Genomic DNA, 26,798 nt, shown 5'->3' on the forward strand with positions numbered 1-26,798 from the left:
TAAGATTATCTTGATATTTTATAGTGACTTCTGCTTACACTTATTGTAACCATGTTAAATAGGTTTATCATTATATGTATTCATAATTTTTTTAAGTTACTTAATCATTTGCCCCATACCTTTTCCCCTCTCTCTATTGCTTTTTTCACTTGGCAAGTCATCTCATTGTTGACTAATTTCACCAATTCGGTGTTGTGCTAGCACACGATTAAGTTTGCTTTGTGGTGCCCTAGTCTTGCTATGATGCTCCTTACACTCACCTCCTTTGCTGATATATCCACCTATATATATAAGAAGCGCTACACCCTTCGTGGCTCGTATTTTTTTTTCGATTTTACCCTTTTGCTTGGTTTTATTTATCAGTGGCTTACTTTAGTTTTCTCATTTTGTCTTTTTTTTTTAACTACTCATTTCATCATTCTCTTTTGCTTTTTTGTCTTATTAGAAATCCTTCAATAAATTTGCTTTGTTATTTTGAAATTGTATATTTTAGTTTTGTTTTGCGATAAGTGGTGGTGGTACCAACCATGGTTCTTATAGAACCAAGGGACAATTACAAAAAAAAAAAAAAAACTCCAGGGTTTGACCTTTATAACACTATAAATCTTAAGTTTTTAATTTTATCATTTAAATCCTAAATTTTTAATTTGTTTTCAATCTAAACCATTTATCTATTTTTGTTAACTAAAATCGACGAAAAAATAGTATTTTAGCCATTAAACCTAATGTAGGTATATATAAAATGTCTAAAATACCCATTTTCATTGAGTTTAATGACCAAAACATCAATTTTCTATCGATTTTACTTAACAAAAATAGATAAATAGTTCAGATGGAAAACAAATCAAAAGTTTAGGGTTTAAATTGATAAAATTAAAAACTCAGGGTTTATTTTGTTACATGGGTCAAATCTTGATATTTTTTTTGTAATTTACCCTCGAACCAATAACAATAATGATAGTGGAGATAGAAGATAATGGTTGTGTTGTTGGTGGAAGAATAATGTAATGGAGATAAAAACGAGGGTGGCAGCCATGGTGGAATGATGGTGATGGTTATGGCAATGGTATGAATTGTAGTAGTAGTTATTGTGGTGGTGGTAATGACAATGGCGATTATGGTGGTGGTGGTAGTGAAATGATGGCAGTACTTGTAATAAAAATGACAATAGTAATGAAGGTGGTGGTCGTGGAAGGGTGGTGGATGTTGGTGGTGGTTGTGGTGATAGTGGTGGTAGAGGCAAAGGTGGTGATGGTGGCAGTTGTGAGGTTGTAATGGTGTACGTTAATACTTATGTATAAGTATTTATAAACTTAGTCAGAATTAAGCAAGTTTCCTGTCATTTAAAGTTTTCTTAATTTTTAGCTTACATTTTAAGAGTCATTTAAATTTTTAAGAGATACAATTTGTTATTATCAAACGGACTTAATTGATTTTTATTTAATAGATTGGGTTTTAAGTGTTGAATTCAGTTATCAAATACTACCAAATTGAGGTGCTGTTTGATAAAATTGAAAACTAAAAGATGAAAATTTAGTGCTAAAAATTGAATACTAAATTTTTTTTAGCTAAAAAGTTGTTTAATAAAAATATAAGTGCTAAAGTAAAATAAATTATTTGATATATATGATATTAATAAATTTTAAATTTATTATTTTAAATTTTTTTTATTGTGATAATGAGTTGGTGTTGGTGGTGGAAGCAACAATAGTGCCTATAGCGTTAATGACAATGGTGGTGCAACTAGAGAGACAATGGTTGTGTTGATGATGGATGAGTAATGTAGTGATGATTAAAATTGAGTAACGGTAGTGTAATGAAGGTAGTGGAATGGTGGTGATTATTGTGGAGGTGGAATGATGGTGGTGGTTATGACAATGGTGGCAATGGTTGCGAATGTGAATTGTTGTAGTGGTGGTAGTAACGACAATGGCGATTGTAGTAGTGGTAGTGAAATAATGATAGTGCTTATGGAAATAATGATAGTGGTAAAGAAGGTGGTAGTCGGGGAAGGTTGGTAGATGGTGAGTGGTGGGTGGTGGTGGAGGCGGCAACGGTGATGGTGGTGGTAGTGACAGCATTGGTGGTAATGGCGGAGGTTGTGAGGTTATAACAATGTATGTTGATACTAATGTATGGTGGTAAAATTTTCTTATTTTGGGCCTACATTTTCAGAACCACTTAAATTTTTAATTGATATTATTTGTGATTATCAAACATACTTAATTAATTATAACTTAAAACATTCAAATTTAAATGCTGAATTAAGTTATCAAACACCACCTTAAATAATCTAATTAATTTACATATATTTAAATTTCTCAATAAAATTATTTCTTATGAACCTTCGACTTGTGCCTTGCACAAGCTTTTCTTTACTAGTATATATGTGTATATATATATATATATATCTTGTCTTGTACTCTGATCTTCATCAATATAGTTTTCTTTTGCCGATCAAAAAGAAAAAGATAGATTTCTTAATTTAATCATATTTTGTTTTAGCTTACTTATTTATTTAAGTTAAATTTTATAGCATAATTTTTTATCAACCGAAAAAAACTTTTATCGATGAGGAAACCCATACAAAGTGTACAAGATACATCAATAAAAGAAGAGCAAGTGCTCAAAGCATTATGGCGAGACAAATCAATCTCAACTAGGTTAGCACTAAAAAACATACCAAATCATCTGCTGAGCACCACGCCCACTGTTGGTGAGAAGCCAACAAAGCAAGACAAAACCAAACCAACACAACATCACCCCCAACAGCAAACAAAGCTGCTGCTACATAGTCAAACCACAATTACAAGTAAAATCTAGCCTCCCTAATGTTTTAAACAATATCATGGACTGTGTACTGAACTCCTATGAAATTTGATTTAGCCCACATAGCCACACTCACCTTAACAAGTTCCCCAATCTCTGCAAATTTTGGTTGACGACCATTAAACACCCAATCATTTGGGTTTTTTCGGGTTTTGCGCATGAATTCTTGACTTTAAACTCAATTATTTTAATGATACGGTTTCGTAGTTTACCCTAACCTTGATAGTTTTGACCTACATACCTATATATTTTACCCTACTTTATCAATGTTCTCCTAAACTTTTTTTTATTAAAATCGGGTTGGGACAAATATAATTGGGTTGGGTAATTTTGCCGTCTCCTTGCATTCCAAATCGACCACAACAGGGCAATAGGTACTGTTTTCCAAATCTGCTGCTCCATCTTCTTGAACTTGACACCCCTCCGCCATTGAAGCAATCCCTCCACATCTGCAGGTGTTACCCTGCTGATCTCCCACCAATCCAGCAAATCTGACCATACTTTCCATACTCCTGGACAAAGTAACAGAACATGATTCCCTGTTTCAGTTTCAGATTTGCAAAAGGGGCAAACAATACCCTCACTACTTCTAATAACCCCAATGCTATGCAAGAAATCTGCTGTCTTTACCCTGCCTTTCCAAGGTAACCACCCAAAAAATTGTGCTTTTGGTGGTGCTGCATTGTGCCATAACATCTTTGTAATTTGAAGCCTAGGTCCATACTTGGCATCACACTCCTTCCTTACTGATGCAACTGTAAACTGACTTGAAGAAGCAGCCTCTCACTGTAGGAAATCAGGGCAGTTCATTCTAAGCACTGGAGCATTACTCAGCAGACCCTGCAACCTGCTAACTTCTTCTTCTTCCCATGATTGGAGAGACCTTCTAAATGAGAGCATCCATTCCCCCGTGCTCCGTCTTCTTTGCACAAAATCCTTCAGAGAATCTTCTTTTTTCCATAGATAGACTATCGAACCTTGAGAATTCCTCTTTCAGTTGGATGTTCACGCACCACCTATCAACCCAGAAATGAATGCTGTAGCCATCACCTACCCCAATCTTTAGATTACTATCATAGAAGTTAAACAATGATGAGTTAGACATTACCACCTTCAACACGCCAAAGTGTTGATATCTTCCTTTCATCATCAGAGTTCATTGCTAGTAGCCATCTTCCACCCTGTAAACCACACTTGCACATTAGAACTCGTTTCCACAAAGCTTTATTTGCGGCCCTATACCTCCACTACCATTGCAATAAAAGACTCTGATTTACCTCCCATATCCTCCTAATGCCTAACCCTTCTTGATCTTTGTTCTTTGTCACTTCCACCCATTTGACCTTATGTACCTTTCTCTTCAGCTCTGAGCCACGCCACAAGAATGCAAAATTTAGAGTGTGGTGTCTTGCATCATAGATATGTAATATAAGATCAATTCCTTATTTTATCCTAAGGTTATGTTTGGTTTATGGATTTGGAAAAGGAAAAGATATGTGAAATGTGAATGAAATATAGCTAAATTTCATATATTTTTTCCCTTTCCCTACCCAAATACATGAACCAAACACAACCTAAAAAGAAATCTAAGATTAGTCACAGTTGGTTAATTATGCCTTGCAATTTTTTTTTCTTGTTATATATTGTTATATATAAGAGGAGTTAAAATTTTGTATTTCCAGACTCAAATATTCTGGGAGTGAACGTGGGTCATAAAAAATCCTCTTTCCATTTTGACATATTGGACAATCTTGTTAACCTTAATTTATTTCATCTAGTTCTCAAATCTAATATCCTATACTCTCAGTTTCACTTTGTGAGTTAGATTTGCTTGACTTCACTGAGTTCTAATATTTTATAGCTAAACTTCACCAGCTTTATAATCTATTTAGAAAATTTTAAATTTGTGCAAACAAAGATGTAGCATGAAAAATATTTTAATGGCGTAATTGATTAACTGGAAGTTTCATGATTATTATTATTGTTGTTGTTGTTGTTGTTTTTATAACCTATTTTTTACATGACTCGTGATTCTTTGTTGACAGGTTCAGTCTTTTTGTTGCACTTGGCTAAAAGCACTAAAAGATTAGTGAATTCAACAAGATCAATTCATGATATATATCTTTCATTTGTAATTTATGCCTTAATTAGTTTGTCAATATATATTTTTTAATAGCAAGATTTCAACCCTTGTAGGAGAGTAACACCCTTGGCCATTGAGTTGAACCCTCAAGTTTAAATTTACACTGTTATACTAATTCATTGTTCATAATTTACAGTTTGCTTTTTCTGCCTCAATTAATTGGGTGGAAAGGGGAGCACTACTTCCAGTTAGAAGACAAATTGGAAGTAAATGTTATTTTCTTCTTCTTTTTTGTTTTTCTTATTGATATTAAGTCCATAATCATTTTACTTTTATCCTTTTTTTTTTCCAGATACATGCTTTGTTGTTGCCGTTGTTGATGTGACGGCAAGTGCCCGTCACATATATTATGGAGAAGAGTTGGTTGCACTGGCAGCACAAGAGATCCTGGATTATATACCATGGAATCCGAGAAAAGGAGGATCGGAGATTATGGCATACGATTACATTTATAGGCAAGGGATCGCGTTGGAGAAGTATTATCCATACACAAGAGTGAAAGGGAAATACAAAAAATCAACAAAGGTATGTTTTACTTTTAATTAGAGTCAATTTGTGTGGCAAGTATGGTCAAACATCTGAATCATGTTTTACTTTTTTGTCCCTTTGTGTGGCAAGTATGGTAAAAAATCATAGGCCGGTGGGGATTAAAATGGTTATCCCATGTTTAGTTGATAGCTTAATGTAGTGGTGGATCGGCTGGAAATTCAGAAGAAAAAAAAAAAGGAAAGGAAAATTTGGAGAGCAATTCCCATAGCAATTGTTTTGTCACGCCCCAAATTTTAATTACTTGAAAACATTACTAAGAGCATGAAATTTAGGTCCATTTGTTTTTAATTAAAAATATCTATTACCCTTGAGTAATAGAAACATAGTAGTGCATGTTCTCTCTCATGATGAGTACAACAATAATAATAAAAAATACATGCCAAGCTCCCGCTACGGGATTACAAATAAATAATTACAAACATCAAGGTACAAAGAGATTACACACAAGATATACATGAACTTCCTAATCCTTCAACCAGTCAATCCGAAAATCTCTTCCTGTAAAAAAAATGAAACAATAAGGGGTGAGCACAATTGCCGAGTAGGAATCTCATAGTTCTAAAACAATAACCATCCTATAGATAGAAATGATCATGCATGCAAGGTGATACCATATAGTAGGTGACGTTTTGTAATTTCAAAATGTCATACACAGAGTATCATTTTTCTCGAAATTTATTTGAACATTTAGTAAAACCTTCGACCATCAAAACTATTGTTTTTATCAGAAAACCAAAAATCCTTTTGGAAACAAACAAGGTTAACGAACCACGTCATTTTATATTTATTAACCCATTCCAAAATATTCCTTATTAAATTTCCATCTTAACATTCCTCCTTTTTATTCCCATTCTCCCCTTTTACTAGTTACATTTATTATAACTCCATACCTCACGTTCATGTTCCCTTAATACTCAAAACAACCCTCATACACTCTATTCCCACTTGTCAATCCTTTATTGCTATAACTCTTTAACGTAGAAATCCAAGAAAAATTACATCACATTCACATTTGCATTATCAGATATAACTCAACACATCACAAGGACAATAAACTCTTTTGATTGAATTTCTCAATCAAACACAAAGCAAAACTACTAATCTTTCCTTATAGATACAAAAAGCCCGGTGAGTTCTTTATCACTAACCCCTTCTCCAATTACCATTTCATTATCCATTCTTTTCAAATAATTTCTATATGCATTTCCATTTCATACCAATTTACACATCAAATGGTAATTTCACAAGTTCATCACAAGTCACATATATCATCACTGACCATAACACACTTCACAACACATTCCACCTTTTGCCGGCTTGATACGGCGGGATAGCGGGCACCCAATTCATAGCACATTCCACCTTTTGCCGGCTATTATATGGCGGGAAGTGAACCCCCAAAAGTCATTCTCTCAAAAACCATATCTTTTTTTTTTTTTTTTTTTTTTTCGAAAACCATTTGCAACTTTTTAAAACCATCCCCCACATTTGCGGCTATTATACGGCAGGACGTGGGCACCCAAAACATTTTCGAAAATCATCCATTTTTCCACTTTGCCGGCTACAATACGGCAGGACTGTGTGGACACCTAAAATCATTTTTCCATTTTCACCAGCTACAATACGGCAGGACTGTGTGGACACCCAAAAACACTTTTGCCACATTCGTCCAGCGATAAGCCTAGACAGGGCAATTGGGCACCTTGAATTCAAACCACCCCCACATTTACCGGCTATTATACGAACGGTTGTGGGCACCAAAAAACCATTTTTCAATTTTTAAAACCATCCTCGACATTTACCGGCTATGATACGGACGGTCGTGGGCACCGAAAAACCATTTTTCAACTCCCCGTGCGGGTACTAACCACAACACAACTCAACTCAACCCAACACAACTCAACCAACTTAACACCACATAACCCAATACAATTCACATGACACACAACCATTTCAACACAAAGCTCATATCATCCATACTATTAGTAATTTCTTTTCCCCCAAGTTTGGTTCACATTATAACATAATTTAAAACATCAACATTGAGGGTTCAATCGCAACTTTTACATAAATTTGCAAACCTTTAAAATTTCAATTAAACTTGTACATGTGTAATTTAACACTTCAATTTCATGATTCTACTATCAATTGAAGCAAAACCATTAACCATCTTCATGATCCAAACTAGGGTTTTCAAGAGAAGTTAAAGCTTTTCACAAAACACATTTTATTCCAACCCTTCTATTACTTTTACACCCAAACTCAAGACCCAAGATCTTAACCCAACAAGTGAACCCAACTCCCTTCAAACCCTAACCCTCAATCTCATGATTCATCACAATATGCATAAAAATATAAACTCTTGTATTTATATAAAGAAAATACCACAAATCTATCCATAAACGAGGGTATTGAAAGAGAACTAGAAACCCCTACCTCTTGAAGCCAAGAGATGACGACCCAAAAATCAATGGCGACAAAACCACAAACCAATCGGACCAAAAGGAAGCCCAAAGGACCATGGTGAAAAGATCACTTTAGGTGAATAGATCTAGAGGTCTTAGTGCCAAGAGCTTGAGTTTAGAGAGAGAGAGAGAGGAGCACTCACGGTTTGAGAGAGAGGAAAGAGAAGAAAAGTGAAATGAAACTATGTTTAGAGCCTATTTATAGTAGTAGAAAAGTAGCCCTAAGGTCAATAAAATAATAGGCCCAAAACCTCCTAAAGGTAGGGCCCATTCAAACCTACAAATCTGGAAAAAAAAAACACGCAGGGGTTGACCCTTCGGGTAGGGGGGTTGACCTTTTAGGTAGAAAAAGACAATCTGACACAAGCAAGGGGGGTCGACCCTATTTTCCAACAACAAACACACAAATTCTACAACATAAGAGGGTCGACCCTCCCTAGACTGGTGTCTACCCTATTTTCCAGCAACACTTCTAGAAACTTCACCAATAGGTAAGGGTTGACCCTTAGGAAGGCTGGTGTCGACCCTAGAATGGAATTTCTAACTTCCTAATGAACTTTTTGACAAGAACAAGTGCAAACAAACAAACCCAACAAGTTTAAATCGGATCACACTCCTCCAAAACCAACATTCAATAACTCCAAAGACTCCCAAAAAGATAAAAATAAGGGAATTAAATACACACTCCAACGGATTAAAGGATGTGGGTGTTACATGTTTGGTCTGTGTGGAAACATATGAATGAATGTATCTTTAGTGATACTCAACCAAACTTGGAGGCATTGTGTGAGTTTATCAAAGTAGGATTAGCCATCTGGTTGAAATCACATAATGTTGGGTACTTTTACTCTATAAATGAGATTGTTTCAAATATACACTAGGTAAGAAGGTGTTGGAACCGAAGTGGTTAAGTCAGGACTGCTCAAATGAAGATGGAAACTGTGGGTTTGGCAGCTGCAGTGATTACAAGCTATTTCTGTGTCAACCTAGTTGGGATCGTTTAGTTTTGTTGTGATGCTCTTTTGCACCTACCTTCCCTTTATTGATAATAATTATTTGTATTGTTCCTTGGTTATTATTATTAAAGTTTATTTTTGCTGATAAAAAATATATATATTGAATTTATGTTGTTTATAATTTTTGTAGTTTCATAGTCCAAGAGTTTCTAACGATGGATATTTCGAGATGGGAGCCAGAAATGAGTATGAGATGTCAAGAATTCTCCAGTATCACCCGATCACTATTGGTATAGCCTGCCATACGTCTTTTGATCTTTATAAAGGGGTATAAACTACTAAACACAAAAATGTTTTATTTGAATAATTTTGAAATAAGTTCTAATTAAATGTTCTTGTAATTTATTTTTATATGTAGAGTTTGTACAAGCCACCTCGTTTTTTATTCGAGCTTGATATGGTGAAGCTGAGTGATAAATCAGATCTTGAAAACCATCCACTTCTGGAATTTCATGAGATTTTTCTTGTAGGCATGGGGACTGTAGACACCCCATTTTTGACCACCCTTAAGACTTGGGCGCTACTGATGGTTTGCTCGATGATGAAAGGTGTGCAGGGCAAATGTTCAGTTTCTTCGGCAAGGAGAGAGGCAAATCCTTCGAAGCACTTTGTTTAGGGGTTTGAAGTTGAAGAAAGGAGGGGAAGAGAGAAGAAACCAAGTTGGAGGAGAAGACGGGCATGAATCCGGGTAGAAGCGAGTCGAGCAGCCCTCGCTGAATCGGGCTTATCTATCTGTACACTTGGAGTTTAGCTATGGGGCCACCACCGTCGGAAAGCTTACTTCCGGGGCTTCATTTTTCACTCAAGAATCTCTTAAAGCCAAGTCCGGGTGGGGGAGATATGATTGGTTGAAGTTGGGTATCATCCCGGTTGGATCGAATTTGCGCGGCTTCACGAAAAAGGGCATAACTTTTTGCACAGAAGGAATTTTAATGCAAGGTTTGCGCCATTGGAAAGCTAACTTCCAGGGCTTCAATTTGAACACCAACCAGCTGTTTTTTGACCTTACCGGCCATCCACCGGCACTATATTTATCCGACCGGCCAGTATAAATTGCAGGTCGGCAATATATTGTGCCGACCGGCCATTTATTTTGCCGATGACCTCCTTTCATGGCCGATATGCCCCTTTTTCATCCCTCAAGCATGGTGCATGCCAGCTGTGCCAGCTAGGATGCACAGACCCTACTCCACGTGCATATATGTGGCTATTTTGCACCCTTTGCACACCCTTTGGCCCCTTTTCTTGCACCCTTTGCTCAAGGCTTCTTGGGGAAGCCTTGACCCCTTGTCTTGGCTTCCCCAAGAAGCTTACCAGCTGTCCTAGCTTCTCCAATAAGCCTTGACCTCCCCTCAAACCCCTTTGACCCTTTGTAGCTTGTCTTAGAAGCTTAGCCTTGCCTATATAAGGGGCCTCTCCTCCTCCATTGTTTAGGTTGGATTTTTGGAACAAAAAACCAGAGATATATAGATATATCTGATATATACATACATATATCCCTTCATCTCTCACTATATCTCTCCCATTCAACCATCAAACACCCTTGTTCTTGGGCCATTTCTTCATCAACTCATAGCACAAGGCATCCAACGCCCATTCCAGTGGCTTGAGGCTGTTCTCCAGAGCTTAGGAGCATCTAAACTTGGTCCAAGAGGTGCTGGTTTGCTGGTCTTCAAGGGTGAGTCCTCCTCTCCCATTTTCTAGTCTTTTCTTGCTTCATATCTAAGCCATAGTTGCTTGCATTTTTGGGCTCCGACCCAAACTGTAAATCATCATATTTTGAGGTCCTCTTCATGTTTGATTGAGGACCTCTTGCTGTTTGAGGACAGTAGCTTGCACTTGCTTCATTATCCTCCTTGAATGCCATTTTCTTGCATGCTTTGGCAGCCTATTATGCTTCTGTTTTTGGTCTTTACAGGCCTATAAATAGTCTTATTTTGGCCCATTCTTCATGTTTCATTAAGGGTCTTTGGCTGTTTGATGAATATTTTGTATACTTTGTGTTATAGCCTCTTTTGAGCCTCATTTTGCATTGCATTTCTAGCATGTTTGTACACTGTTTTGGAGTTTTTACAGTTCTGTAAATGTGCATATTTTGGGTCCCTCTTCAATGTTGTTGAAGGGCCCTAACCCATTTGGAGTTAGCAGCTGTGAGTTGCTTCATAATCTCATGTTTAGGGCCATTTTTGCATGCCATTGTTGCCCTATCTTTGCTTGCTGTTTGGCCATGATTTGTACTGAAAAAATGCTTATTTTGGGGCTGCCTTACTACTGTCTATTCATTGCATGTCCATATTGTGCATGTTTGGTATAGCTATAGGCCATTTCGGGTGCCAAAATTCATGTTTCGGGACTATTCCATGCATCGGGTGTGCTTTCGCCTCATTTCGGGGCTGTTTTCCCCCACATTTCAGTGCTGAAATCCCATTAGCATGTTTACATATCATTTTTCATGCCATTGCGTTGCATATACCATTGCCTCAGTTTGCGTGCCCGTGTGCACGCATTTCGAGGCACTTCATTTTCATCCATCGGCCTCTTATGTGAGTGTGGCTGAGGCTCTCTCATGTTAGTATAAGCCCATGTTGCATTCTATATGCCACTTTAGCCATTGCATTGCATATGCCATTGCCTCGGTTTGCGTGCCCGTGTGCACGCATTTCGAGGCACTTCATTTTCATCTTATGGCCTCCTATGTGAGTGTGGCTGAGGTCCACTTGTATTGTTGTAAGCCCATCTTGCATTGTGTATGCCATGTTTCAAAGTGTTGTGCATGTTATGTTGTTAGCATTGTGCATGCCATGTAGTTGCATAGCATGCTTGTATTCTTGTTTGCATACCTAGGTTGCATTGCATTGGCATGCATGCCTTGCCTCTTGATCATGTGATAGAGGTTGGGCTTTATGTGTTTGTTTGGTTTGCATGACATTTGAAATCAAAGCGCATACTTGGTTTCTTGGACCATCACGCATCGAAATGCGCAATTGGTGGTCCGAGAATCAAGGAACATACCCCTTTGAGTCAAAAGCATGATAAGGGATGTGTTGGTGCACACATTTGCTTGAAATTTCATGCCATACACTGCCTGTCCTTTGTTGCTGTCAAAATTGTCTTCTGCAGGAAGTTTCTGCCGACCGGCAACATTCAGTGCCGACCGGCTATTTATTCAGTGCCGATAGCTTTATCTCCAGCCGATGGATATTGTACACGGCCGGTGGCTATTCCTCCCAGCCGATGATGTTCTGCAATTCTCATAGAAGGTTCTCTGGGACTTTGACAAGTTTTCAGAGAAGAAAAGGCAGTGAAAACAGAGGCAGTAGTGCTATGGCAACGAGTTTCCGGGCAAGTTGGATCGAACGTGCATTATTCACGCATCCCAAGGCGGGGGCTGCGGCCATCTTCCTTTGGCACCTTTTTTTGATTAGACTAGAAGTTTTGTAATAATTATTCGGGCTGTATTATTATTTTTGTCCCTCCGAGTGAGGGCGTGTCTGTAATAAGTGTGTGTGCGTGGTGTGCATGTCTTCCAACCTCCACTTCTTTCTTCCCTTTTATTTACCTGCTTATGATGGTAGATTAGGGCACATTTATTTTAGCATACCTTATGCTACGCATGCGTGCATTCATGCATTTGTTGACATGCACCGGGCTCGGTACATCATACAAACTACATTGTACTTTTCAATTCCAAATTGAATACATGTTACTTGTAGCATTTCATATGCCATTTTAGGGTTAGCCGAGCCTGTTTAGATTGCATCTTTGCATGTGTTGCATTAGCCATTTTTAACATGAACTAGGATCATGCATATGATTACTGACTAGTTTCTGTTTTGGCTCGGAGTACTAGGTAAGCTTTTATGCTTTAGCATATCGCATGCGTGTGAGTGTTGCCATGACAGTATGATTACCATGAGGCTAGCTGCTTATGTGATATAACTGCTTGAATGCCTGTGGATGGAGGTTGAATTACCTAAATTGGAATAATGCATTAAAACTGTGAGTTTTAAGCCCACTAGATAGTGGCAAAATCATCTTTTCTAAAAGCCCACTTGAGGGTGGCAAAATCTGCATTTTAGCCTACTTACGAGTAGCAAACCATTTTCAAAACAAACATGAAATGTTTTGTTCCAATTTGGGCGATTTGGTCTATACTTGTTTGCTGTGCGCACAACATAGTAATTCTAGGCTAATAACCAGTTTAAGAACACATAACGTTTTCAAAATTGGATATCACGGTTAGTAGAGGCCGGTCTTCAGACCGGGCGAGAGGGGGTGCTCATAGCTGACCTTCCCCGATCGTACCCAAGTTCCCGAGCCGAGGCAACTTTGGTGATGACGGACACGTGGCCTTCGGCACCGGGTCAGGGTTTCCTAAATTTCCCCATTTAAAAATATTTAGGTGGCGACTCTGTATCTGGCAAAGCAGTCCATGTTTGGCACTACTTTTTCAAAAATCTGTTTCTCAAAACGATTTGCCAGATTTGGACTCTTTGGTTCAGATTAAGAACCGTGACACAAATTGAGTCCGAACTGTAGCATGAGGCCCACGGGCGCGTCTACAGGGACTTACAATGGAGAACCCGCCTGGTTGATAAAAAATTTCGGGGGGAAGCAGTGGGGTGTAGGTGGTTATGCATACATCTCACGTGACGGAAGCTACGCCGGAGCCTTAGGGATAAATTGTTGGCCAACTTATCCTATTATCGGTGATCACGAAAGATACGAGAAGCCTCGCCTCTATAAGCCACCTGCTGGGGTTATATTCCCGAAGAAGGATTAATCTTGTCATGTTCTCTGCTTGTCATTAACATTCCTTTGTTAGCAGTTTATTTATTATTTTTTATTTCTACATTCTGTTTCAATATATAAGGCATCTACTTGTACCGATGTGCACCTTTTATTTTGTGATAAACCCTTATGTGTGTCTGCTTATTTCATGGTCAAGCAAGGTAATGGAAATCAAAAGGATAATAACAAATAATAAAGGAGATGGATTCAACCAAGGTTTAGAAGGAGCCCAAAGACTCACAATGTTTCAATATTAGAGCCCATATGAGAATGGTTTTTTGCACGTATTTCAATTTGTTTGATGTGAATAAAGTTCTCTGGCTTTAGATTTATTAGCTATGGTTCATTATGTTATTATTAAAATCTTGGTTTGGTTGAGGTTCTTTAAAGGATTCCTTGCTTTAAGTCAATAAATTTTGGTTACTTGATCAAGCATGGTAGAACACTATAGTTGGGCACATTTTTAATTTACACATGTTGGAGACTTATATAGTAATTAGCTTTCCATGTATTTTACATCATGGTGTTGTGTGTTGATGGATATGAAATAAAGGGATTTGGGTTTCATTTCATATTGAAAGTAGTCGAGAGAATTGGTATTGAAGTTCTTCCATTTGAAGTGTTAAGGTAAAGGTATGAGATTCATCTTACTAGAATAGTTGTGCCACTAGAATTTTGAAGGTTTAGGTCAAAATTCATGTTTTTTTTTTCTTCTTCAAAATCATTCATAAAGTTCTTATAAATGCATTCATAGAAAATTTAATCCAAGCTATATTGCTTGAAGTTCTTTTTGTTAGAAGGTGGAAAAATAAGAGGAATGGAAGAAGGTAGGAGCAGAAGGATATCAAAGTTCACCTTTTTTCTTCCAAAATTACTGAGATACGGTTCTCAAATTCATTCGTGGAGTTTGTCCTCGTCAAATGATTTTTAGTTATGTTTAGTCTTGCTAAGGTTCACTATAGGAATTTACACTTTTAGCTACCAAACTTTTAGTCACCGAAGGTTCTTTTTTAGTCTTTGAAAGTCATTGGCGACTAAAGTTTTATGTTGCCCATTTAGTCACTGAAGCCTTGTCGGCAATAGTCAATGGTGAATAAATTCACGTTGGTCACTAATTATATTATCTTCAGCTACTACAACAAACTTAGTCGCCAATGGTCACTTTTTGGCGACAAAAGATTTAGTTGCCGAACGTGATCAAATAAAAATGAAATTCTTTTTCAACGACTAAATATTTTAGTCGCCAATAATAACACATTTAGCGACTAAAAAATTTAGTCATTGTTTTATGCCACCATTAGCCACCAAATAGTTTTGTCGCCAAAAGACTGGATATTTTCATTGCATTGTATTTTACGGCCAAACATTTTTGCCGGCAAAGGTGTAGTCAATGGCGAATAAATTCACGTTGGTCACTAATTATATTATCTTCAGCTACTAAAACAAACTTAGTCGTCAATGGTCACTTTTTGGCGACAAAAGATTTAGTCGCCGAACGTGATCAAATGAAAATGAAATTCTTTTTCAACGACTTAGTCGCCAATAATAACACATTTAGCGACTAAAAAATTTAGTCATTGTTTTATGCCACCATTAGCCACCAAATAGTTTTGTCGCCAAAAGACTGGATATTTTCATTGCATTGTATTTTACGGCCAAACATTTTTGCCGACAAAGGTGTATTCTTCTTTCGTGACTAAAATATTTAGCCAGCAATATTGTTTTGGCTACTAACTATTTGGTCGCCAAAAGTCTTTTGTTTTTTTTTTTTTTTGCTACAAAATATTTAGTCACCCAAAACCTTTGCTTACATTTTTGGCTACCAAATATTTAGTAGCCAAAAACTTTACAATCTGATTTTTTAATTAATTTCTCAACCACCTGTATTCATTCCATTATTAGTGCAACCTGTACCCTGTATATAAACAAAATAATCCATCTATTGATTATATTATCGATCATTCTAGAACGTGTACACATTTCACTTTCAACCATCCAATAAATTCATATTTAACATCAAATTCCAAATGTAATAGAAATTTCATATAAACGAAGTATAATCCAATCTCAAAAATGTAACTTCATACAGAACAGAGGATTAAACAAAAACCATGCCCTATAAACACAAAAAAGTAATCCAAAAAAATAATATATATAGACAATAGTAATATGTAGACTAAAACAATGTCCTCCGTAATTGTCCAAAAAAAGTCGTATCCACAATTCCACACCAAAAACCATCTGTAAAAATAAAATTAATCATTAGTATTGACTGAATATTGGCATATTTAAAATTATAAAAGAAAATCACATAAAACTCAAATGTAATTAATCTTTTCAAATTAATCATTAGTTTTGCATACTCAATTGTATAAAAAAAAATCAAAAAAAAAAAAAAGAAGAAGAAAGAAATTCAAAAAAAAAAATTAATAGTAATTTGTCTAAATAATTCTTCATAAACAACTCAAATCGCAGTTAGCAACTTAGAAATTCAGCTGACAAACAAATTAGTATTGACACAGACAATTCATAATTCCAATTTAGTATGAAGATAAAAATAAATCTCCATTATAATTTCACCAAAAGCTAAGCCTATTTCAACAAAGTGATACTAAACTTCTAGCAAAACAGGGCAAACACATAATATGTAGACTAGGGGCTCCAAAAAAAAAAAAAAAAAGACATTAATAATTGTCCCATTATGAGTATAGTCATTGTTCATTTGTGAAAGCTATGTTCAAGTTCGAAAGTGAAGGTAGACTTTTTAGTTTGTTTATGTTTTACTTCCATAAATGGAAAGTTAAAAAAAAAAAAAAGAATCAATATGCAACAACAGATCATACTAGAAGCAGAGTTGGAGATATTGATCTTCCTTTTTTTTTTTTTTCTCACAAATCAAAACTACTTCTACTACTACTTGTGAGCAGCACATTTAAATAGCACAAATGGATATGGTTTTGAACAATTAATAATAATGTAAGAACATTTAAAACAATGGTTTGGGGGTATTTTGCATTTTCGCCCCCAAATCCCATTTTTCGACTATGTTTAAGGTATAACTCTCAATTTATGTGTCCTATTTACATACCATCAGTTCTCACAAGTCATTTTTTACACAAGGAAGCTGCCCGTTACATCCAAACAGTGGTTGGGTGGCTGTTTTGCATTTTTGCCCCCTCGAACGCCCTTTTTCGACAAAGTTTAAGGCGTTTTTGACTCTAAATCCCAATCTACATGTCCTTTTTACGTACCATCAATTCTCACAGGTCATTTTTGGTACGACGAAGCTGCCTGTTACATTCCAACAGTGGTTGGGGAGCTATTTTGCATTTTCGCCCCCCAAACTAAGGATGGCAATTTGAACCCGGCCCGACGGGGACCCGACCCCCCGACCCTGATTTAAATGGTTTTTCTTCGAAAAATATCCCAAACGGGACAGGAATGGTATTCAAAAATCAATCCCCGATCAGTTTTGGGCTGGGGACGGGGATAAGTGTCCCAGCCCCGTACACGGCCCGGCCTCGTCCTCGTCCCCGCCCCTGTTCATCGCTGAAGCAAAATTACTATTTTACCCCTTTATATATATATATATATATAAGCCAAACAACACTCTCTTTGAGTCTCACGGCTCTCATCTCTCTCTCCCTCAGTCACGGCTCTTATCTCTCTAAGTCTCACCACCAGTTCTCTCATCTCTCTCCCTTACTCACTCAGATCTCTCTCATCTCTTATCAGCATCAACATCATCCAAATCCACCACCATCACCGATCTGAACAGATCGGTGGAGCCACTGATTTGAAGCCAACACTACCACCGATCCCTCTGTTGCCACCGATCTAAAGCCGTGACCATGACCAGGACCGTGCAGCCACCGATTGATGTCTTGATGCTGGTAAGAAGCTACTGATCTGAAGTCACTGACCGTAAAGCCACCGATCGTGAAGCCCCAATTCTCTATATGTATATATATATATATCTGTTGTTGATTGATGAACAAATTTTTTTTTCCAAGTTATTATCTATATTATCTGTTGTTGTTTGTTGTGTTGAACAGATCTGTATAGATACAGATTATTTTTTTTTTCTTTTTTGTTCTTGTGTCTGTATCTGTGTTGAACAGATTTGTCGGGGATTTTTCGGGGTCGGGGAAACCCGATCCCCTTTAGGGGACGGGGACGGGGATCGAAAAGGTGAAGGGTTTTCCACTGGGGATCGGGGGCAGGGCCGAGGCCAGGGATTTTGTTATTGTCAGGGATCGGGGATGGGGAGGGTCATCCCCAGCCCCGACCCGCCCCGTTGCCATTCTTACCCCAAACCCCCATTTTTCAACTAAGTTTAAGGCGTTTTTGACTCTGACTCCCAATCTACGTGTCCTATTTATGTACTATCAGTTCTCACAAGTCATTTTGGCACGAGGAAGCTGCCTGTTACATCCCAACAGTGGTTGGGGCGCTATTTTTCATTTTCACCCTCCGAACGCCTTTTTTTGACTAAGTTTAAGGCATTTTCGATACTAACTTCCAATCTGCGTGTCTTATTTATGTACCATTAGTTCTCATAGGTCATTTTTGGTATGAAGAAGCTGCTCGTTATATCCCAATAGTACCTAGAAACTAACCAAGCACCCAATTCCCAAGGTTGAAGAAAATAAATTGGGTAAATTACACTAACAGTCCCTGTACTTTATCTCTCATGTTACTTTGGTCCCCATAGTTTTAATTTACTCGATTTTGACTCTCAATTTTTGATTTTGTATCATTTTAGTCCAAGTGTTAACACCAGTTAAAATTGTCGACGGAAAACTAACACGTGAGATGCGCATGCCATACTCTTAGGGGTAAAATAGTAACTTCACCAATACTATTTATTTTGTTTCCTTCAAATCAGTGAGTTAACTCATAGAGTTCACTAATTATAAGTTCACTCATAGAAAACAAACACGTGAGACGCACATGCCATAGTCTTAGGGGTAAAATAGTAACTTCATCAATACTATTTATTTTTTTGCCTTCAAATCATAGAGTTCACTCATTATAATTTTTCCCTAAAATATCATTTTTCTAAAGAGAGAACTAGGAGGAGGAAGAGAAGAGAAACAAAATGGAATAGGAAGAGAGGAATGTGGTGGTTTATCGATGTTGAGACGAAAAAGTAGTGTGGTTGAGAAGATTGAGAGGTCATGGTTGGAAGTCTAAGGCAGGGGTGTCACAGCTGGAGAATGGTGAAAGAAGCATTGACGGAAAGGAAGAAGAGGGGGAGAGAGTCATTGCTGAACGAGGAAGATGGAGATTCTGACAGAGAATGAGCGGATCACGGTGAAAGAGAGCAAAGGTGAGGCTGATAGATAGGGGTTGTGAAGGGGCTAACTAAGCCCAAAGCGATCGCAACTGAGCAAGGTAAGGAAGAGGATGATAGATGGAAGTCGTGAAGGAGCTGACGGATGGAGGTCTGGGTTGGGAGATGCCGATCTTCTAGTAGATCACGATGATCTATTCAACAGATTGCAAAGAATCTTCTTTGCCAATATTCTTCTTCTCTTATTTTTTCTCTTCTCTTTTGTTGATTTTTTTGTATTTGATTTGCATGATTTGTTGTTTGATTTGATTGAATTACTATTTTATTTGGAGGAATTTGCGGTCTGTCACTTTGTTATTGTCATTGTTATCATCTCTCTCTGTTATTTTTTTGACTGTCACTTTGTTGTTTGGTGATGGTCGAATGATAGGGGTAGATGAAGGAGGTTGGATGGAGGTGATCGATATGGTAGGTATATGCAAAAGACAAGGTGGTGAATTTGGTAGTCTGGGTGGCAGATGATACTGGGTTTGATGTGGTGGAGGTGGATGGTGCTGATGTTGGGATTGGCCATGGATGATTTTGGTAGTGGAGGAAAGCAACGGTGGTAGGTGATTATTGTGTTGCAAAGACTCAAGAGGAAGAAGATGGTGAAATAAGGAAAGGGTTGTGAAATTTCTATATTGTCCTTGAAAAAGGGTCATGGGCGTCTCACGTGTTTGTTTTCCGTCAATAATTTTAACCAGTGTTAATAATTGGACTAAAATGATACAAAATCAAAAATTGAAGGTCAAAATCGAGCAAATTAAAACTACAAGGACCAAAATGACACAAGAGGTAAAGTGGAGGACTGCTAGTGTAATTTTCCCAAATAAATTTACATGTTATTGGCTAATATATATGTAGCAATATTTCCAAAGTTGATTGACCCTCCAACAATTATAATTAACAGCAAAGTGATGCTCATTCATTCTCCCTTTCAAACTTGACATTACAATGGCATAGATCATGCAATATACGCCTCTAATTATGCTTGCCATAGACATACAGAACTTGAAATTATGATATGCATATTGCAATCAAGTTAGGCAAAAATAGATGTTAAAATTTTCAAACTTCAAACTCTCCGTAACACCAACTTGTAGGAGGTATGACAAAGGAACTTTCAAATGCCCATAAACATATTCATAATTAAAAAAAAAATATGTTATTGAGCTAGGTGAAACCTGGCTCTGATACCACTTGATAGAACGGAATACGCAGGAAACTAGATATCGTTTTAGTAGACGAATACTCTTGAATCCATAAGAAAGAAACCCTTGAATCCACAAGCAAAATAGAGTAACTTGAAAATTATAATGATAGATAATGCCTTTGCCTCTAGGGTTACATAACTATTTATACTAGATAAAGTCTTGGTCACCAAGCATACCTGGATACCAAGTAATATAAAAAGAACTAATTGACTAGGGTAGTACTAGTCTTGGTCAACAAGAATACTTGGAGTCCAAGTATAGGAAAATATAAGAAAATAATAAATTAAGAAGTGGGGTAGGTCTAAGGATGAGATTCTTGTGGCTTCTAAGAAGAATTCGTGGTGTATGGTGTCATCCGAGCAAAAGATCATGAGAGTGATGGAATTTTTTGTTAATAAAACGGGTTGGGATTCTTCATTTCTTGCAAGAAGTCCAATACTTATTGGTTTTAGCTTAGAAAAGAGGATTGTTCCAAGGTGTGCAATGTATCAAGTATTGTTGTTGAAAGGTTTGATTAAGAACAGTTTTAACTTGACAACTATGTTGAAGAAACTTGAAAAGTGGTTCCTAACGAAGGTTGTCAACTGTCATGAGGAAGAAGCTCCTGAGCTATTGAAATTGTGGAAGGACAAGTTGGCTCTTGCAAAGAAAATAGCATATAACGATGTTTCTTTTGATACCAACTTAACAAACAATTGCCCTATTGTTTTGCTTCTCCTAGTTTAACACTGGTTATTGATTTATCTCATTTTGTCATCTGTAAGCAAGTTTGAGGTCAATGTTTTCACTTTGACAAATGGGATTTGAAGGTTTACATTGCTGCATTGAATCTTTATCATTCTGTAATGGCTGAGGCTTGAAGCAGTGTACCTATATCTGAAGATTAGCAAACTCCTTAATGCTGCATTCATCATTTGAGTAACCGTTGCACATTAACAGTTATAATGTAGATTGTTGTGTCCAGTAAATTGTTGATGTTATGCCTATGAGATGTTAACAAAGTGTCGGTAAGATAAGCCATTGTCTAACTTTTTTGTAGGGCTAATTGTGCAAGCCTCATTTGAAGGTAAGTAATCTTTCAAAGTTTAAATGCCACGATTTCAAGTAGCAACTGACAAAGATTGTCACATTTTCTTCAAAGATGCATTTTTCATTTTCTTAAGTTCACTCTTCTATTGTAGGGTTCCCGAATTTTGTATACTATTTACTGCATACAATAAGTGTAGCGGCTAGACAGGAACTAATAATTAGCTTCAATTTGAAATAACAATGATAGTTGAAATGGTTCACAACATATGGAAGTGTAGAGAAGCCTCTGGAATTCCTTGAAGGCTTATGGACTAGATGAGTGATCGGTATTAGAAGGTTCTTGAATGTGTTTAATTAATTCATCCATAGCTAACACCAACAGATAAGGATGCAAAGTTGACCCTTGATGCAATATCCTGCAGTGATTGGAAATTAGCAACTAGCCCGGAGGTTCTGAATAAGCTGAAATTAGCAACTTCAATTATGCAAACCATTGAAACCTTTTATGTACCCTGTATTTGGTTTGTGCAATTCTGGTAACCAGTGATGTTCATGGTCGTTCTGGTTGCTTAGTTTCCACATTTCTCATGTACATTAGAAGCATAACTGTGGTGTAAAGTTGTCATATAGGCACCGAAATGTTCCACATTGTGAGCTGTGGGCTTATAATTTGAGGTTATCAGATCTAGGTTATTATTTGTATTCTATTGGAAGCTATTATTTGTTTTCTATTGGAATGGGCATGTGGCATGGCTGGTGCTGGACATTTTTACCTTGTGACATTACCTTAAGTTGTATAAATAAGCTCACATTCTGTTGTCTTTTTTACTGTCTATTTTTAGTTGGTTGAGATAGGGGATCTAAAACCTGATCCAACTTTGTGGCACGAGGATAATGGAAGGAAGCCATGGGAAAATTGAAGGTATACTAGATTGTCTTTTCATTCAAGTGCCAATTTTTAATTGATTGATTCTACTCTTGATGAATACTTGGCACTGTTGTCTTAATATTCTAAAAGAATTGTTGTTTTGGGCTTTCTTCTTTCAAGCAAGATCCCCCTGGAAGCATTTCTGGCTGGCATCTAGGTGATGCTGCACATCGACTTGTAGCTAATAGCTTACAATTAAGGGCAAATCGGAATGGTTACAGCAATGAGGAAAAGAAAATATGTGTAAGATCTGCAGAAGTAGCCAACAAGAAGCATTTGGAAGGAGTGAAGAAAATAGCTAAGCTGAAAGCAAGTGCCAAAGATTGTGTGGTCTTGTGCGGAAGAAGTTGCCAGGTCCTGCAGCACTGGCTCAAATGAAGTTAGAAGTATAGAACTTGGGCCGGGATTACGGAGAAACTCAAGTAAGGAGGTCTCCTTTACAGCCTCCAAGTCTACACCCACCCCAATTGCCTGACTTTTCCCTTAATAGTGTACCAAAATTCTATAAAGAGAATGATTTTCTCATAGAACGTCTTTTGGCAATGGAAGAAGAAACAAAGATATAGAAAAAAGCTTTGGCAATGTGCACTAGTGAATTTCAAGCTTCCAGGAATATTTGTGCTAAGACAGTCAGCAAGCTTCAAATTTTAGAATCACAACTGCATGCTGATAATCAACAAAAAAGTCCATCAACATCTAGTCTTCAGATCCCCACTGAAGGTTCTCTCATTCAAAATGCTATCAGTCCACCGAGCTTCACCTCCATGTCTGAAGATGGAAATGACAATGAAAAAAGATGTGCTAGTTCTTGGGCTACAACATCGATCTCTGAGCTTTCCTATTTCAAGGGAAAGAACATCAAGAAATCTAACAAGGCTGAAAATGAAAATCACGTGGAGCTTATGGATGACTTTCTGGAGATGGAGAAATTGGCATCAAATGATTCAAATGGAGCCATCTCCGGTTCAGATATTTCAAATAATATGAGATCTGAAATGGCAAACCAAGATACTACAATCAACCCACATTTCCATTCCAAAGAACAACCTGAGTTGGATTCGTTAGAAAATCATGAGTCAAATGTGGAATTGCCAGTACTAGATCCATAATCTGATATTGATCCACTGCCCTTGATGAAATTCCAAATGCGAATCTCTATGTTGTTTGAGTCCAACGATACTGACATGAAAAATATTTTGGACGACATCAGACGTGTTGTGCAAGAAACACAGGATAGCCTGCATCACCACACCATGGGTTGTGTTTTCATGGAAAGTCACTACTCTGATGCCATTTGTGATAGGCAGGTTTGTTTTGAGGGGACTGAAGTAACTAAAGAGAAGGAAATGTCTTTGTCCAAAGATAGTTCCATTAATGAAGAATTGGTAGCTATTGTATCTTGGATTCATGACTTTGTATTGGTTCTGGGGAATGAAGCTACGGCTGTCCAGGGAACATCTCCTGACGGGGATGTACTGAGCTAAAAAATTCAAAAGTTCTCTGCCACCTTTGACAAGGTTATTAACAATAAAATAAGTTTGCTTGATTTTGTCCTTGACCTTTCATATGTTTTGATTAAAGCCAGTGAACTTCACTTTAATGTCCTGGGCTATAAGAATAATGAAGTAGAAACCAATTGTTCTTATTGCATAGACAAGGTTGCTTTACCTGAAAATAAGGTGGTTCAGGACACATCAGGAGACAGATATTCAAATAGTTGTGCTCACTTTTCTGATTCCGCTTTCGATCATGAAGAAAGTTTCATTTCAACCGTTGAATCAAATGCTACATCGTGGAAATACTTGCTTGAGGAGTTTGAACAGTTGAAATTAAAAAATGATAATATGGCTTTGGATCTGGAAAGCACCAAGGCTCAGCTACAGTGAACAGAGCAGCTTCTGGCAGAAGCTAAATCGCAATTGGCATCTACTCAAAAGTTGAACAGCTTGGCAGCTGAAATGTATGGCCAAGTCATACAGGTCTCTTGAAACACATGCAGAGGAGTTGCAAACTGAAGTGAATCTTTTGCCTGCCAAAACAGAAAATTTAGATAACGAGTTTCAAGAGGAAAGGCGGAACCATCAGGATGCTTTGGCCAAATTCAAGGATTTTTAGTTCCTAGCATTTTTATCGCATACTGGTCATCCTGCCCACAAACTGATACGTATTTCAAGTACAATGTCCAAAAGGATAGTTACTGTAGACACCCCATTTATGACCGTCCTCAAGACTTGGACGTCACCGTTTGAACACTCGGTGATCATCCTTGTTTGTGTTCGTCTTGAGTTCCCGGAGGTCTCGGCTACGCGCCTTGTCTCAGGATCTCTCCACTCGATTGTTTTGTGTTTGGTTTTGCACCAAACACTTGTGTTTGGTTTTGCACCAAACACTTGTGTTTTTGCTTTGGGAGGCAGGGAATGGCTTGTTGGCCTTTCCCACACATCACCGGCCAAGGCTTGAGCCACCGGCCTTGATTTCTTTCCACCGGCCATTGGTGATGGCCGGTCGGCTATTTGGATGGTCGACCGGCACTCTATTTAGCCGATGGCCTCCATTTCGGGCCGGTACCACCTTTGTGCCTTTTTCAGGCATAATGCAATGCATGGGTATGGCTGTTTTGAACCTTTGCACCTTTTTACTCAAGCTTCTTGGAGAAGCTTGCACTCTTTTGGTCTAGCTTCTTGAGGAAGCTTGACCCTTTGTCTTAGCTTCCCCAAGAAGCTTGGACCTTTGGGATAGCTTCTCTTAGAAGCTTGGTCCCTTTGACCCTTTTGTTTAGCTTCTTTGAGAAGCTTAACACTTTTTCTTGTTTATATAAGAGACCTCTCTTCTCCTTTGTTTGGGTTCAGCAAAAATAGACCTTAGACACACATATCTGATATATATATATCACCTTATCTCTGTATATCTCCCTCTCTCTCTTCATTTGTGTGTGTTTGAGAGCTTAAAAGTGTGTTTTGTTCTTAGTTTTGCACTAAGACACACACTATTACACCATACTTCGGTTGGGGAGGCTTTGAGAGGGTGTTCTTGGAGCTTTGAGTTGATTTTGATCAGAAGAAAGGGGCTGAGGTTGCTATTCTTCAAGAGTTCTTCAAGGGTGAGCACTATTCTTTTTTATCCCCCATTCTTGCACTAGTCTTTAACCTATCTTGCATACTGTTTTTGACTTTGTGTATAACTGAAAAAATTCTTGTTTTTACTTTCTTAAGATAGTTGTTCAAGGGTGTTTTGTTGGTTGAGGTTGTTTGACCCCTCTTAGGGCTTATTTGTCCCCATTTTGTGCTATTTTGGTTGAGCTCTGGGACCACCTTGCTTGGGCCTCCTCACCAATGAAATCTTGAGGGATTCCAGTGGTGAGGATGGTGGTTTGAGGTCCTAAGAAGGAGAGGGCCATCCCCTCTCCTTGTTGCCTTCAAAATAGGCCATTTAAGCCTCATGTGTGAGCATCTAGTTTAGGCTCATGTTGGCCATGTCCTGCCTCTTTTTTAGTGTTATTTAGCCATGATATAGCACTATGTTAAGTTGGTTTAGACACACCATGCTTTCCTTACATACATGTCTTGTAATGCCATCATTTGCCTCAACATGTACTTAGCATGTAGACTACCATGCTTACTTGTTTTGGCCAAGCTTTGTGAAGCTTTTAGGCTTGTTTTGCCGTGCTTAAGGTCTAATGTTGGTTGTCTTAGCCATGTTTTCCATGCTTTGCATACCCTCTTTGCATTTTAGCTTGTTAGCTTTAAGTGCATGAACCATGAGCATGCTTTACTTCCTTTGTTTCAGTGGTTTGGAACCACTTAACATGTCATTTCAGTCCTCATGATATACTTGTATGCTTGCATTTGATGCCCCTTTAATGCCTTAAGAGGTTGGTGTCTTATGCTCCATCTTTGTGCTATTGTGTATGCCTCTAGAATTAGATCATTTAGATGCCATTTAAGTGGTTTTGGGGCCTTACATGTGCATGATTTAGGACTGTTTTGATCCACTTTGGTCATTTGCTTCATGTGTCATGTGATCATAGTTTAAATCCTTGGGCTAATCCTAAGCTTTGTGCATGCTTTGCTTGTTCTGTTTAAGTGGTTTGGCACCTCTTTTCATGTAATTTCAGAGCTTACAATGCATGCCTTATGTCCATGATTGTCTTCCTTTAAGTGTGCTTAAGAGTTGCTCTTTATGTTCAAGTATTGGATCATGTGTGCATCAATGTTTGTGTGTACATTTGCCTCGCATTTCGTCACATACTTGACTTATCAAATGCTTGTTTGCATGCTTGAACATCCATATTGCATCTTGCATACTTGTTGGTTAACATTGCTTCATGCCTTGCACGCTTGTTTGCTTAGGTTGTGTGCCTAGCTTGCATAATTGCCCTCATGCTCATGTTGCACACTAGCCTCCATGCCTTGGTTCCATTCCATAGCATGCATGCCTTGACTCTTGAATTGAGTATGATAGAGGTTGGGTTTCATTTGTTTGTTTGATGTGCATTT

General features: G+C 37.7%; 1 pseudogene; it reads left to right on the forward strand.

Annotated features, from left to right (window-relative positions):
- The first annotated feature begins 1,877 nt into the window (after window positions 1–1,877).
- LOC114318435 (filament-like plant protein 4) lies at window positions 1,878–24,447 on the forward strand (annotated as a pseudogene).
- The last annotated feature ends 2,351 nt before the right edge of the window (window positions 24,448–26,798 follow it).

The sequence above is a fragment of the Camellia sinensis genome, chromosome 12 (assembly GCF_055761805.1).
Source record: "Camellia sinensis isolate YWXY chromosome 12, ASM5576180v1, whole genome shotgun sequence".
Classification (NCBI taxonomy): domain Eukaryota; kingdom Viridiplantae; phylum Streptophyta; class Magnoliopsida; order Ericales; family Theaceae; genus Camellia; species Camellia sinensis.